This window comes from Podarcis filfolensis, assembly GCF_964270895.1.
Source record: "Podarcis filfolensis genome assembly, chromosome: 8".
Lineage (NCBI taxonomy): Eukaryota > Metazoa > Chordata > Lepidosauria > Squamata > Lacertidae > Podarcis > Podarcis filfolensis.
This window is the reverse complement of record NC_139611.1, coordinates 76,443,910-76,461,344: the sequence shown is the minus strand read 5'-3', so window position 1 is coordinate 76,461,344 and position 17,435 is coordinate 76,443,910.

Here is a 17,435-nt window from a genome sequence, read left to right as displayed (position 1 = left end):
AGGACTAATGTGGGATGCAGGACACAGAGAAAAGAGGGTTGTATCATTATGTATCATTATGCCTATTATGATAAATATAAATGATTGTGGCAAATTAAAAAGTTAGTTCTGAAATGTGTATCTTTTAGTTTGGAATGGGGAAGTATGGTATTTCCTAATATAATAATAATAATAATAATAATAATAATAATAATAATAATATAATAATAATAATAATAATAATAATAATAATAATAATAATAAATTTATTTATACCCCGCCCTTCTCAGCCATAAAGCATCAGAGTTTTGTTTTTAATGTAAAACAACAGGCAAGCAGAGATTTGACAGATCACCTCTCTCAACCAAGTGAAATGATAAAAGAGGCACCTTAGCCTTGTCAAAAAAACAACATACAAAAAGTCATATTCAAAAGGCATTGGACTTTAAGCCAACCCTATGGGCCTCCAGCTCTGACACTTTAGAGTTGTAAATGTTCTAATATTCTCCTTACATTTCAAGAATACATTCATGTGTGGCCACAATATGGCGGCGCTTTCGCACGCTTCAGCTTTGAGCTCACCTACTCACGCTTAGAGCTGGTAAACATTGGGCTTGCAAGGAATTTAGGGATAATGAGATTATTTCAGCAGTCCCACAGTATACCAAACTGTATAGCGAGCCCTCTAGGATCTCCATGGATTGTCGGCAGGAGGGGGAAGTGCTGACAGAAATGAAAGAGAAAGGAGCGAAAACAAAAACGAGTGTGTAGAGCCGGTTTCTTGACTCAGCTTCGAAAACAACCCACCAGACCAGTACTGCCAAGTGTCTTCCTGACAAACACCAGATCTCTCGTCTATAAATTTGATGAACTAGAGCTGCAGATGGCAGCGTGTAAGCTTCTTCGTGAAAGCTGTGTGGTAATTATCACTGGAACCTGGCTACATTCAGCCGTACCAGATGCAACGGTGGAGCTGACAAACCAAGTAATTTATCATTCTGACAGTAATTCTGGTAAGGCCAGAGGTGGAGGAATCTGTATTTATATACATGGTGGGTGATGTGTCAATAGCAGAGGAGTTTATATGTAATGCTCCACAGATGTGGAATTGGTGGCAGTTACATGTAGGCCATTTTATCTGCCTAGAGAAGTAACTGTGACAATTATCATAGCCGTTTACATTCCACCTGATGCTAATATCAGAGCAGCACTTTCTAAGTTATATGACATCATTTCTACGCAACAGCAAATCCATCCAGAGGGTGCTATTGTTGTGGCAGGGGACTTTAATCAGGCCTGCCTGAAGGCAGTCTTTCCTAAGTTTGAACAGTATGTGAAATTCCCCACTAGAGGGAAGAATATTTTGGATTGTGTGTATTCCAATCTGAAGCAGGCATACAGGGCAATCTCCCTTCCCCACTTAGGTTCATCAGACCATTCCTCAATTTTTCTATGTCCGAAGTACATTCCCCTAAGGAGAACTCAGCCAGCTATAAAAACAGTCAGAATCTGGCCAGAGGGTGCTCTCAGTAAGCTCCGTTTTGAAAGCACTGATTGGAGTGTGTTTGAACAACAAGATCTGCACAGATACAAAGATGCTGTACTTTCCTATATCAAAGTGTGCACTGATAATGTAACAACGGAGAGGTGCACTAGAGTTTATGGGAACAGTAAACCCTGGATGACTGCAGAAGTAAGGTTACTCTTGAAAGCTCGGGTTAATGCCTTTAAGGCAGAGAGGCAAGAACAAGGCTCAGGAAAGGCATTAAGGGAGCAAAACAACAATATAAGCTTAAAATTGAGAATTGCTTTGCCGATAACAAAACGAGACAAGTGTGGCAGGGACTGCAGCACCTAACCAACTACAAGGGCAATAAAAGGAACATGGTTAAGGCTGATGATGTGTTAGTGGAGGAGCTGAACACCTTCGCCCGCTATGAGGTAGAAAGATCAAGTATTACGGCTCCTGCCTGCCAGAATACAAACTCTCAGCCACTTATTCTAGCAAGGGTCCTGACAAGGACTTTTAACATCTCCCTGCAGAATGCTTGTGTTCCATCATGTTTGAAAGCGGCCACCATTATCCCAGTCCCAAAGAAAACAGCAATTAACTGCCAAAATGACTACAGACCCATTGCATTAACATCTGTAATGATGAAATGCTTTGAGAGATTGGTCCTTCAACATCTTAGGACATGTTTTCCACCAGATTTTGATGAACACCAGTTTGCTTACAGGAGAAATAGGTCAACAGACGATGCCATAGCCACAGCTTTTCACCTTGCAGCAAGTCATCTGGAGAAACCAGGGAATTATGTCAGAATGCTGTTTATTGATTATAGCTCGGCTTTTAATGCCATCCTTCCAGACATTGTTTTTAAAAAGCTGAGGGACCTGGACCTTTCTTCTACCATCTGTGATTGGATTAAAGACTTTCTGAGGATCACACACAAATAGTGAGGATTGGGCCTGTTACATCTTCCTCTCTGAAGCTCGGCATTGGCACCCCACAGGGATGCATGCTGAATCCCTACCTGTACTCGTTGTATACATATCACTGTATCTCATCCGATCCATCTACTGTGTTTATTAAGTTTGCAGGTGATACCACCATAATGGGTTTAATTACAGGTGGAGATGAATCAGCGTATAGGGAGGAGGTTCAAAAAGTCTTGACATGGTGCCTAGAGAACAACTTGCACCGAAATATCAGTAAGACAAAGGAGATGCTGTTGGACTTTCGGAGGAAAAGAGGGTAACCAGCCTCATTGTAGATCAGGGGGGCTGTTTGGAGAGAGTCTCTTCCTTTAAATTCCTGGGAGTCTACCTTAGTGAAGACCTCACTTGGAAAATCAATACAACCCAGGTGGTTAGGAAGGCCCAACAGAGACTCTGTTTCCTCAGGGTTTTGCGAAAGAAAAATGTCAAAAAAAGCCTGATGATCTCCTTCTACCGGTCCACAATAGAAAGTGTCATTTCATACTGTATTACAGTGTGGTAAGCTGGTTTGACAGCCACGGACAGGAAGTCCCTACAGAGGGTGGTGGATACAGCACATGACATCATGGGCTGTCCCTTGAGTTCACTAAATGACATCACGGGAGACCGCTGCCTCAGGAGAGTGAGGAAAATTCTTAGGGATGACTCACAACCCGGCCAGCACCTCTTTAATCACCTACCTTCGGGCAGCAGATATAGAAGTCAGCCACACCAACAGGTTAAATAAAAGTTTTTATCCGTGGGCTGTTGGGCTGCTGAATGGAAAAAAAATAGTGGTGCAATTGACTTCCGACAAGCACACAGAGTGTGAACAAGACTGAGTGTATGGGGGGGAGGGGAGCTCATTTAATTTCACTGCACCCAGGTGGTATAATGACAATAAAGGTTTATTATTATTATTATTATCATCATCATCATCATCATCATCATCATTTATGTTTATTTATTATTATTCACCTTGGAGGCAAAGTTATTTTAACAGTCCCAATTTGGCCAGAATGGCCACAGAATTCATTAAGCTGTCATGGGTCGTGCCTTGATTCCAGGTGTCATGATTTCTCCCTGCCACCAGAGAAGGGCCATGGAAGCAGCTCCTGGGGTGGCAGTGACATTGGGAAAGAGACATGAGGGCTCCTTCCCAAAGCATAGTTTGTGCTTACTAGGCTTTGAAAGAAGGCTTTGGAAGAAGGCCGTTTCACACTAGGACCCTGTCCTCACACATCCAGCCAGGAGACCTCCTTTGCTGCTTCTTTCAGACCAGAAAGAAGGGGCTTGCCCAACCATTGCACTGCTCCCATACCTCTATATTGCTTAGCCTGGGCAGTAGTCGAAAGCAACTGTATAAAGAAGAAGCATATACTCAAGAAGGCCCTCATAATGACAGAGTGATCAAAAGCCAAGGAGAAACGAACCAGCAGGTGACCTTTGGAAGAAGAAGCTGACTTGGAGGAATTTATGGGCCAAGGAAAGGTGCTCAAGGATTCCAACTGGGAAGAACTGGTCCAGTGAGGAGCAGGAAATTATGGAAATAGAGAGTGCATGCTTCCCCAGAAATGCTAGATTTTTCTGTTGTAACACAAAGCTCTTTTTTCATGTTGGAAGCAATCTTTTTAATGAACACTGTGGGATTCAGCCTCTGTGGTGTTGTCAGTTATGGATAACATCCTCACAACCTTCTCAACCCCAACCAACACTCTGTCGGTTCCAGCAGCAAAAGACTTTGTAGAAAAACTGTCAGCAATCCAGGAAGATTCACCCCGTCATCCACAGATCGGTCTTGTCACCGGTTGTACCTGCACACCCTTACCAGGCACCTAGACAAGCACCTCCATCTCCTGTCATGGTAGGAGAGGAAGAGTATGAATTAGAACAAATTCTAGACTCCAGGATGTGAAGAAAGAAGTTGCAATACCTGATTGCGTGGAGGGGGTATTGACCAGAAGAAAGATCATGGGAGTACACAGAACACGTCCATGCACCAGATTTGCAAAGGGCGTTTCATACACACTACCCCAATGTACCAAAACCACTAGGGTGGGTGGAGGAGGACTGTGGAAAGGGGGGGTGATGTCAGGGACTGAACAGAGGAGGAATGGTGGAGACCATCTCCCCAACCTGACCCTTCCAGAGAAGAAGACAACGGTTCAGAATTACAACAGAGATTTAAAAATTGGAAAAGTGGTATTATACCGACAAAAACAGATTGACTTGCCAAATTATTGGAGTATTACAATATATCCAAAACAATGGGAGAAATTGGAAGGATCTCAAAAGAGAAGATAGACAAGGACTGGAAGGTGTTTAAAGGATACTTGCAAAACCATATTGAAAAATCAGAACTCCTATTAGAATAAACAAGTTCCGTTTTAAATGCTGAAATACTAAATAAGATGGATAACAATGTGTAATAGAAAAAGACCAATTGGTTAAGGGTATACAAGTCGGAGCCAAACAGTACAAATTGAAAGCATTTGCAGATGACTTAGTATTGACATTACAGGAGCCAGAATCTAGTACTGAAAGAGTATTGGAACTGATTCAAGAATTTGGTCAGGTTGCAGGATTTAAGTTGAATAAGTTAAAAACTAAGGTTTTAGAGAAAAATCTAACAATGATTGAGAGAGAGAGGTTTCAGAAGGAGACAGGTTTAACATTGGTTAAGAAAGTGAAATACCTGGGGGTTAATATGACAGCCAAGAATGTGAATTTATTTAAAGATAACTATGAAAAATGCTGGACGGAAGTGAAAAAAGATTTAGAAGTATGGTCAAATTTGAAGCTTTCATTGCTAGGCCGTATTGCTGCGATAAAAATGAATGTATTGCCAAGAATGTTGTTTTTGTTTCAAACACTGCAAATTTTGGATAAAATGGACTGTTTCAAGAAGTGGCAGAGAGATATTTCTAGATTCGTCTGGCAGGGCAAGAAGCCCAGAATAAAATTTAAAATACTAATGGATGCTAAAGAAAGAGGTGGATTTGCTCTGCCAGACCTTAAACTTTACTATGAATCAGCCGCATTTTGCTGGCTGAGAGAATGGCTGCTTCTTGAAAACACAGACATTTTGGACTTAGAAGGTTTCAACAATGTATTTGGGTGGCATGCATATCTGTGGTATGACAAGGTCAAAGCACATAAAGCATTTAAAAACCATATTGTCAGGAAAGCATTGTTTAATGTCTGGACAAGATATAAAGGCCTACTTAAAAATAAAACCCCAAGGTGGTTGTCACCGATGGAAGCGAAGGCTCAGAAAAAGCTCAATATGGAGGCTAAATGGCCAAAATATTGGGAAATTTTGGAACAAGAAGGAGATAAATTGAAATTGCAGAGCTTTGATAAACTAAAAGACAAAGTGCGAGATTGGCTTCATTATTATCAAATAATGGAGGCATACAATTTGGACAAGAAAATTGGCTTCCAGGTGGAAAAATCAAAATTAGAAACAGAACTGCTAGATCCCAAAACTAAGATTCTGTCAAGAATGTATAACTTGCTGCTGAAATGGAACACTCAGGATGAAATGGTGAAATCTGCTATGATTAAATGGGCACAAGATGTGGGACACAACATTATGCTGGCTGACTGGGAACAGTTATGGACCACAGGTATGAAGTTCACGGCATGTAATGTAATGTAATGTAAGAGAGAATATTATGAAAATGATATACAGGTGGTACATGACACCAGACAAGCTCGCAAAAATATATCATTTGCTTGATAATAAATGCTGGAAATGTAAAGAGACTGAAGGTACATTCTTTCACCTTTGGTGGACGTGCCCAAGGATTAAGGCTTTCTAGGAGATGATTTATAATGAAATGAAAAAGGTATTTAAATATACCTTTCTGAAGAAACCAGAGGCCTTTCTCCTGGGCATGGTCGGCCAGTTGGTGTCAAAGAAGGATAGAACCTTTTTATGTATGCCACAACAGCAGCAAGAATACTCATCGCAAAGTATTGGAAGACACAAGATCTACCCACCCGGGAAGAATGGCAGATGAAGGTGATGGAGTACATGGAACTGGTGGAAATGACTGGCAGAATCCGAGACCTGGGAGAAGAGTCGGTAGAAGAAGATTGGAAGAAATTTAAAGACTATTTACAGAAACATTGTAAAATTAAGGAATGCTAGAAGGATGCTGGAATGAAGTTATGTGGTTTTAGCAGTAAGGTTAGAAAGGAGTATGTAAAAATGGATTGTTAACAGGTGACAATGTAAAGTTATAATATATTAAGATAAATTATTAAGATAAAAGCAAAAATGGAAAGGATTTGCTGAAATAACTAACTGAACTGGAATACAAAAAAGGGAGGTGTGAGGAGGTCAGGGAAACAAGTAAATGAAAGACAAGACATGGAAAGATTGATTTGTTTTTAATCATTTTTACTTTTCTGTATTTTGTATTTTTGCTTCTTTTTTTCTTTTCTTTTTTTGTAACTTTTTTGAAACTTTAATAAATATTATTTTAAAAAAAGAAAAAGAAGCAGAAAACTGGTTTAAAAGTGTGTGAAAGAAAGTAATAGAAGTGGAAAGAAATTGCAATTGAGTAGATTGGAAGTCTAACACAATGGTGGGGTGGGGGGTGAGGGATGGTGGTGGGGAAAGGAAGAAAAAACAAAACAACAAAACAAAAACAAAACAAAAAGAAATACAACAGAGATTTGAGAGGAGGCCACAGCTCAGAGGAAGATGAGGGGAGAAGCTGGGAAATAATGGGAGAAGAGGAAGAGGCAGAGCCGGCTGATACGTTATCACTAGAAAGCATTCGAGTCCCACCATCTCCCAGAACCCAGCGAACCTGCAAAATAGGAGAGCAAAGAGCTCAAAGACAGATGGCCCTAAGTGACCTTCTTCTATTATCTCTTATTCCTATATGATAACACGGTTCTAGCTACACCATTATTTTATTTTTCTTAAATTAATATGTATTCTTTACTTTTTGTGGATATTTGGATACACTCTTGATCCAAACCAGTACCTCAGAACTCTTTGGGCATCCTGGGTGATATATTTTGCTGGAGACAACGGGCAACAGAGAGTGGTCATTTAGCTCCTGCTTTCTGGAATCACCCAGATGTCCTTTGTACTCAAAGGTGTCTCCTGGACCGGAAGGGAAGAATTGTTAGCAAGAGTGTTGACATCCTAATATTCTGGGAGTTTGGCCTTTTGTTTAAGAGAAATCAAAAGCCTACAAGAGAAGAAGCCCTTAGAATGATGGATTCTTTTCATAAACTACATCTCATCTTGTAACCCATCTCTTTCTTTCTTTCTTTCTTTCTTTCTTTCTTTCTTTCTTTCTTTCTTTCTTTCTTTCTTCTTATTTTTACATTTTCTCATATTGCCAACTTTATTTTCTCTTCCCTTTCTTACTTTTATGGTGTTTTCTCTTTCATAAACCCTAAAATCATCATCATCACCATCACCATCAATATTGCTATTAATTTTATTTAAATATTCCTCTTTCTACTCATTTTCTTTGTATTGGCGTGTCTTTTGTATTTGCTTATACTAACAGAATATCAGTATCTCTAAATCTCAGAATTTAAGATATCTCAACCACATGATGATATGAAACATTGGTCAGAGCTTTAAAAGTAAAATGCTTAATGTGCTGCAAGTGGTGGTGGTGGGAAATTTCAAACTGGTGCCAGTAACCAGGTTGAGAGGTGAAGTGGACACCTCCTAGGGTGAGAGGCTGGGTGAGAAAAGGAAAGCCCCAAGGTGAAAATGGGGAGGGCCTCTCATTGGGAGTTGGGGAATGTGCTTGTGACTTGTCAATGCTGTGACCTGTTTGCAAAGCATTTTGAGGATGAAATTGCTTGCATCCTCTGGGAATTTGACTCTGCTGTTACAGCAGATGAATATCACGGGGTGTCCAGAGCACTGTCTAGCCCTCTCATGTTGGAAGCGTTTTAGTTGGTAAGATTGAAGGACATTGCCCCTTGCCCCTCTTGGCTGAGGAAAACCAGCAGGGAGGGGAAAGCTGACTGGGTCAGAAAGATAATTAGTTCCTCCTTGCAGATGGGTTACGTGGTCCTTTCCCCCAAAGTCATTTCATGGTGGCCCTTGAAGCTGGCACTTCTGGGATCGAAGTTTTGGGGCGGTGTGTCATATGACATCATCAACCAAAGTCAGAAGGAGCAGGACATAAGCAATTGACAGGAAATAGTATCCTTCTCTATCTGTAGTAACTGTAGTAAACCACAGAGAGAGTAAACGATCAGAAAGTCGGCGGTTTGAATCCCTGCGATGGGGTGAGCTCCTCTTGTTAGGTCCCTGCTCCTGCCAACCTAGAAGTTCAAAAGCACATCAAAGTGCAGGTAGATAAATAGGTACCGCTCTGGTGGGAAGGTAAATGGCATTTCCGTGCGCTGCTCTGGTTCGCCAGAAGCGGCCTAGTCTGGCTGGCCACATGACCCGGAAGCTGTCTGTGGACAAACGCCGGCTCCCTTGGCCAGTAAAGCGAGATGAGCACCGCAGTCCCAGAGTTGTCCATGACTGCACTTAACGGTCAGGGGTCCTTTTAGTATCCCTCTACTACTGATGCCTGTTGCATGCATGACCAATGTATCCTGCCAGACTGCTCAGTCAGTAGAATGGGGGGGAGCTCTGTCTATTCCACCCTGTCTGAAGGCAACAAGGAGAGACCGATAGACCAGTTGCATTGCCGCTGGCCTGCACTTCAATGTCAGGAGTGATGAGCTTGTTGTGTCAAGGAATGATACTCCATTGACTGGAAAACTGAACCTGAATCCTGATACTGAAGCTTCACCATGATTGCCCCAAGGGTCCTGTAACTTTCAGCCATCCTGTCTGCTATATATATACTTCTGCATTCTGAAGTATTCATCTGAAAAAAGACTTTGTAATACAATAAAACCTAAAAGCTAATGTTTTGATTTCTGCCAATAGGTCAAATCCTTTAAATTTATAGGTTTCTACTTTTCAGTTGCAATAAACACTTTGTAAATACAATACATTGGTTATTAATTCAGTCAACTCTCTATCAATGTTCTGTTGGAATAAAGGGGGTAGACAAATTCCACCAGCCCTCAAAACCTGTTGTTGTTGATGTTTTCTTCTTGTTGCTGTGGTTAAATTCAATTTATATACTGCACTATACCCACACATCTCAGGGCATTTCACAAGATAAAATTAAAATATAAAAACACTATATATACAGAAACAGCCGAATAACACCCCCCCCCGAAAAAACCCCACATAAAAACAGTTAAAAAGAATTTTAAAATATAACAAATACAATTAAAGAGCAGTTTAAAAGAAGTCAGTCCACAAATCTGTTATGGTGCACAAATCTGAGGATCTCCTCTAAAGCTGAATCTGTAACAGAATAAATAAATTTGCACCATCTTTGAGCTTGCAAAGCTTCTCCTTTTGGAAGCTGTCAGCAGTGGTAACTTGAATAAAATAGAGTGGGGGGGGCAGGAAAGCCTCACTCTGCATAATCAATCACACCTTATTTTGGGATAACTCAGATTCTTTGACTTCCCTCCATTCACTCCCCTGGTTCTTTTGTATTATCTTATGTTGTACAAGTCTATAATTTCCTTATCCTTAATTATTCCCAATTTTCAACATTGTCCTTAATATTACAAGTGGTGTGGTTTTTTTTGTAGAACCTGTTATTGTGTTAATTTCCTTACAGTTCTTTTGTAAATATGCAATAAATATTTTTCATTTATATGTATATCTATATATATCTATAATGTTGTATTCTTGATTTCTAAGTTTTTCGGCTAATTTAGCCATTCCAGCATAATTATTATTAAAGTGTGTATTGGCAATAAGTAATATGAAATTGAAATATCGAATAGACAGGAGGTTGGGTCTTTAGTGTTAAGACCAATTTATGTTTTATTGTTTGTTAAGAAAATTGTGTGTCTATGGTTATTCCTATGTGTAATTTGAGATTTGTGTTTTTTTTCTTTTTTCTTGGTGTATCAATAAAAAAGAAAAGAAGAAAAGAAAATAAGTTGCCAATCTTTTTTGGTTGCGACTTGTTCTTCTTTCCATTGTTGGGCCATCAATTTCCATGCAGCTGTTGTTGCATATTCTTCCGGTGTATCCATTCCAGTTATACCTATTAAGAAAGCTTCCTTTTGATAGTTTGACCAGAGTTAAATACCATCTGTACATCATTTTCATATAATTCTCCTTAAGTGCCATAAATTTTATATCATTTTTCATTATCATTCCCAATCTATCATCTGTATATTATGTTCCACATCTTTTGCCCATCAGTGGTTTTTCTAGAAAAGGAGCTGTTGGAGCTCACCATGAACGTCTTCCTTGTTCTCTTAGAATTGCAATGGCACCCACATGAGAGGGGCCACAGCTGAGCTCCAGTGAACTCTGGCTGAAAGAAAGTTAAATTCTTCAGAGGAGAAACCTCTTATCTAACAAATTTTCTCATTACAATAATGATTTTAGCTGTGCAATGTATATTATTTTGTTTTTATCCAATTTTATGTATTTTATTTTTGTAATTTCTTCAGCTAAAGCAATCAATAATAATTGCATTTTTATCCAAAAGAAACAGATCTGAGAACCAGCATTTGATGTCAGGGGACTGCCATCAGAACAGGGGAGGGAGGCAGGGGGGCCGTAGGGATACAGAGCCTCCAAAACTTCTGAAGAGCAGTTCCTCTTCCAGTGGTGGGGAAAGCCACACCTCCAGTGGAGAAGAGAGGGAAGGGGCCAGCCAAGAGAGGAAAGGGCTTGAGGATGCTGCTGAGAGCCCCAGCACCTCACCTTGCCAGGCTGGCTAGGAGGGACACACGCCACTTCCATCGCCCAACTTGTGCAGAGGGGTGAAACGCAAGGAGGGGAGGAGGAGGCTTTGGGTGCTGAAGTTCTTATGTTGGGGGAGAAGCCGGAAGGGGGCATTCCCGGATTCTGCAAGTGACTAACTCGGACATGAACTTTGTAGATCTGCACTGTAAATAGTTTGCACAATAAAACCTGTAAAAGACAGGTCAGAGTCCTGCCTGGTTACTCACGAGCAACCACCATTAGCATCTGACAGCAATCCAGGAGTCTTTGCGGTTGCTCGCGTGTAGCAGTGAAGAGCGGCATGATGAGTCAAGAGAATAAAGGGAGGCCGGAGGAGCAAAGAGCTGCAGGCAGAGGCGCTGAGGAAGATGCGGCGCGGAACGTACCGGCTCTGGTGCAGAGGAACGTGGAGCTGGAAGTGCACATTGCTGACCTCGCAGCGAGGCTGGAGGAGCGCAGATTGCAGGAGCAGCAAATCATGGCAACTCCGGTGGGGCGAAAGATGCCGCACTGGTGAGCAAATTTGGCAGGAACCCTCAAGAGTACCTTGCCTTTAGGACTGAGATTAAATACGCCCTGGACTTACAAAAGAAGGAATTTTCCAATGATGAGGAGAGGGTGGCATTCGTAGTTTCCCATTTAGAAAGTGCAGCCTGGGAATGGGTGAGACCCCTGATAGCGGTGGGAAACAATGCCCTCCAGGACATGTGGAAATTTTATGAGGTGATGGATGCAATGTTTACCAGCAAAATTCAGGGGGGGGATGTCACACAGCAGGAGGCACTTTCTGTTTGGGGTGCAGCAGCAGATCCAGATGTGGACAGACCACAAGAACTTGGAATATTGGCACACTGCACATGTGCTGTGTCAGAGGCAGATCTGATGGGCGGTGTTTTTTGCCCATTTTGACTTTAAGATCCAATACGTTCCTGGAGAGCAGAATGTGAGGGCAGACGCGTTTTCCAGGAAGCCTGAGTACATGGAAGATGAAGAGCCCCCAGTGGCCAGACAAATGTTCCAGGAGGACAAATGGGCCTGTGGGGGAACACTGGCAGGGGAGGCAGGACTGGTTAGACTCACCAGAGAGGATGATTTTGCTCAAAGGAAATTTAGGGAGCTCAAGGAGGGTCTGGGGGCTTTGAGGAGAAAGGGGGGCTGTTCTACAAAGGGACACTGTATGTACCGGGAGAGCCCTTGAGCATCAGAGTCCTTGAGCAGTTCCATGACAACCCTACAGCTGGGCACTTTGGGCAACACAATACCATGTTGTTAGTTAAGTGGGATTTCTAGTGGCCCAAGGTAAGGGAGGCTGTGCGGGAATATGTCCGAGGGTGTGACATGTGTCAGAGAGCAAAGAGGGAAAGGGCAGCCCCGGCTGGGCTGCTGGAACCCTTATCAACACCGGGGAGACCATGGGAGATGGTGTCCATAGATTTCATGACGGATCTGCCCGAGGTAAGACGGCAGTCCTGGTGGTGGTGGACCTACTGACCAAGATGTGCCACTTTGTGGCATGCTCCCATGCTGTGTCAGCTGAGGAAACTGCCAAATTCTTCCTGAATCACATCTTTTGGCTGCATGGGATCCCTTCTAGGGTGATTTCTGACCATGGAAGACAGCTCACCTTGCGTTTCTGGTGCAAGATCATGAGTTTGTTGCAGGTAGAGGTGAGCTTTTCCACAGCCAGGCACCCGCAGACAAATGGACAGGCGGAGAGGGCAAATGCCATTTTGCAGCAGTACTTGTGCTGCTACGCAAATCAGTGGCAGAATGATAGGGTGGAGAAGCTAGTGCAGGCAGAGTTTGCATACAATAATGCTGAACACGTGACCACAACGATGAGTCCCTTTCCTGCCAATTACGGATGTCATCCCAGGGCCTTTCCAGAGTGTGAGGAGGAGGAATTGAGTGTACCAGCCGCAGAACAATTCACAGAAGAGGTGGAAGCCATATACCAACAGCTCAAGATGACTCTGGAAAGAGCCAAGGAGGCATACAACAAGGCGGTGGACAAACATAGGAGACCGGGGGAGGTTATCCAAGTGGGGGATTCTGGTGGGGCGCGTGACTGAGGAGTATCTCATAGAGGAGTTCCACGCTCTCTTCTGGCACAAGCCCAAACCCCCGAAGTTGTTTTTTGGGGAAGTGTTTGGACCTACAGTGGACGAGGGTGACTTTGAGGGATTCCCGCCCTCAGGGGAGGGGGAGGGAATAGGGGATGAATTTGCCGAGGTCTCTGATGAGGAGGAAATTTCCTGGGACCTCCCACCAGGGCAAGGATTGTCGGGGGGGAAGCATTTTTTGATTCCACAGAGGAAGAGAACGATTCCTTCATTGGTTCCCCCCCTCCTGCCAACGCCAGTGAGTGGGAAGCAGCTCTGGACCCCACCGATGGGGGTTGAGGGGGAGTGGATGTCAGGGGACTGCTATTGAAAAAGGAGAGGGAGGCAGGGGAGCTGTTGGGATACAGAGAGCCTCTGAAACTTCTGAAGAGCAGTTCCTCTTCCAGCGGGGGGGGGGGGGGAGCCACACCTCCAGTGGAGAAGAAAGGGAAGGGGCCAGCAAAGTGAGGAAAGGGCTTGAGGATGCTGCTGAGAGCCCCAGTGCCTCACCTCGCCAGGCTTGTCAGGAGGGACACACGCCACTTCCATCGCCCAAACTTGCGCAGAGGGGTGAAATGCAAGTGGGGGAGGGAGGAGGCTTCGGGTGCCGAAGTTCTTATGTTTGTGGAGAAGCCAGAAGGGGCCACTCTCAGATTGTGCAAGTGACTAAGAACTTTGTAGATCTGCACTGTAAATAGTTTGCACAATAAAATCTGCACATGAACTTTGTAGATCTGCACTGTAAATAGTTTGCACAATAAAACCTGCAAAAGACAGGCCGGAGTCCTGCCTGGTTACTCACGAGCAACCACCACCAGCATCTGACATTTTATTTTCCATAACAATTTATTTTGCATTATAATGATCATAATGAAGGCTTAACTATTTTTTAATGATAACACTACAGAATTCTTTGTATTTAGAATCCACAATCCCTACATTCTGACACCTTTTTCTCTGCTCTTGTTTCCCTTTACCTCCACCAAAAGCAAGAAAGAACAAAACAGAGATCGCGAGTCCTGGATTTCACCACTAGGCCTCCAATACCCCTTCATTGCCATGGATTTTGGAATACACAAGGAGGAGGTCTACACTGTCCGATTTACCCTTCCTGTTCAGGCTGGTGTGAGATTCGTGAAGCATTATAACAGCTTTCTTCGTAAACTGAAATAAGAAATCTCCCAGCTCCAATAATAATTCCTTCACTTTTCAGGACGTCACAAAATTTTGTTGTTGCACAACCTTTGAATGTGAAAAAGGTGATAAAGAAGGTATCTGGAAAACAAAAAGAAGTGTTGACTTTAGTCCTTTCCCCAGGGAATAGGAGATGGTTCCTGTGATGGTGAATGAGAATTTTAACACGTTAGTTTTAAAAAGGGTATATTTAAGAAATCTGAAAAATATAATTTCATCATAACATGAATGTACAAAATTTTCAGCATTAGGAATTCAGGTAAAAAAATTACTCAGATATAATCAAACTTGGCACCCAAAGGAGTCTCAAGACATGAAGTTTATTAATAAACAGGTTATATTTATAAAATATAATGAAATTAGAGGTTCTGAAAACTGCCCTAATTAACCATGTTAACAAAATCAAATTCTTGTGGTCTGGTGATTTGCATTAAAATGACAGGAATTCAATCCCAGTATCTCCTGGGCCTGTTAAAAAGGCACATGCTGTGGCCACACAAGTCAACAAGGTGATCCAGCCACATAAGAAGCTGGAGTTGCACTCCATTGTCTCTCAGGATGGTTGGATGCCAACTGAGGCTCCCGCACTGTCAAAAACTGTGACCTAGCCATCCAGAGAATCCTCCTTTTATTTTGCCATATCTATTTTCATGTTAAACACATCTAACATGAAGTGGGAGAAAAGGGGGTCCCAAAAGCCAATCAGGAACTCCTATCCGAATTCTTAATCAGCTCTCAAAAGTGAAACTAGCAAAGGGCAGGCAAAGGATGGGGGGGGGGATGTAGGGCAGAGGCAGCTCAAATGGCCTGGACTCTGCCTCTTCCTTCCTGGGGCAAATCAGCCCATATACCCCTCCCCTATTCATTTCCAATCCCCTCTTCTTTTCAGAAAGGAAGGGTGTGGTAAAATTGGTCCCTCTCCAAAGGGTATTGTTCCTCAAAAATGCTGTTGAAAGGGGTGGGGGGTGCATGTAAGGGTGGATCCAGGCACATGAATACAGTGATACAGTTAAATGATTCGGTTCAATGTGTTGTGAAATCCCAATGCAGAAATATAGGACTCCACATCGCCGTCTGGTACCACAGTATTATAATGCATATAAAGCAATTTACCGTATTTTTCGCCCCATAGGGCGCACCAGCCATAGGGCGCACCTAGTTTTTTTTTGGGGGGGGGCGACATAAAGAAAACAATTTTTATTTTCCCCCCCCAGGTGCAGGGCTGGGGCGGGGGAAGCCCGAGCTTCCCCCGACCCCAGCCCCCGGAACAGGCTGCTCTCCGCAAGCCATGGGAGCCCTCCCACGGCTTGCAGAGAGCTACCCGAAGCCCGGGCGCGACTGCTCAGCGCGCCCGGGCTTCGGGGTGCAGGCAGCTCTCCGCAAGCCGTGGGAGCCGGGCGATGCACACCGACCCCTCTCGCTCTCCAGGCTTCAGCGAAAGCCTGCATTCGCCCCATAGGATGCACACACATTTCCCCTTCATTTTTGGAGGGGGAAAAGTGTGTCCTATAGGGCGAAAAATTTAGTTAAATTATGACAGCTAAATCTTTGGAGCAGCTTTTAGGAGGATACAGAGCACCTACAGGCAGAAGAGAGTGGAAATTCTGTTGCACAACTATAAATCCTTGCACTAATGGTCTGAGTTAGCCAGATACTGCTCATTGTCACAGAATTTAAGGAAATTTAATTACATTTCTTTTACATAAGAAATATGCTTTTTGAGTAAGAGGCACACATTTTGTCCTGCACTGCATCCCAGTGGTGGAAAGATCCAGATGCAACTGGGGTGAAGCCATGAATGCATTTTCCTCTTTGGTTCAGAAGAGTATTTAATATAAACATCCCGATCTGAATCCTGCTTCTAGACAAGCAAGTGCATTATGAAAGTTAAAGGGCAAAGTCCAGGCAGGCAAAACACTAAGGAAGAGTGCAGAGTGCAGCCAGTAAGAGATATGATCCCTCTCACTTTTCCAGCAACATGCAATGGAAAAAGAGAGGAAGGAAGGGAGAGAAGGAGATCAGGACAGAGTGTGCGTGACCCAGCCCATGTCTAGGCCTTTCCCCCTGACTGAATAGCAATGTTACCTCTAGCAAAAGCTCCTTTAAAATCAACACATTGGGTCTCATTCTCAAGGCAGTTGACGGTCTTCTCACTTTTACACTTTCTCATTTTCTCATTATCTCCTTTGGAGAAGCAGGCTGGGCATCGCAGACCATTTTCAGCCAGCATGTTGCGATCAGGAACTTCCAAGATCAAATGTAAAGTGAGCATGTTAATGTCTTTGTCTGTTTTTGTATCTCTGTGTTATATAAATGGAATACACCCTAGTAACTTACTGTTCTGCTGGGGCAGCTGCAAGTGTTCTTGGATGAAAACACGATCTAGAAACAATCTGGGTTCAGGGCTGAGCATGGGACAAAGTCACCATTGGTCTCTGAGATGAATGACCTTTACCCAAAGTGGGGTGGGAGAGTGTGAACTTTTAATCTCTCTGAATGTATTCATGCCATCGATTATGGTGTAGCCTCTCTGAAAATATAGTTTCTTAGTCCTCCATTTTTGTACAGAGATTCTGTCTCTCTTCTGCTCTTCAGCAATGAGCTATCCAATAAGTTTTGTGAACCGCCCCGAGACACCCAGGTACAGGGTGGTACAAAAATTCAATAAATACAATAAACAAATTTCAGAGAATGCTGTTAGGTAGGGTCTTATATTTGCACCATTATAACTGCTGGCTTAGGTAGTGCTTGCCAATTAAAAGACAGAGAAGAACCAGCTTAAGGGTGATTCAGGAGGACACTTGAATAAGATAAGTGGGTTGTAAGGTCCATATTTGAAACATCCAATTGAAAGTGAACTTGAA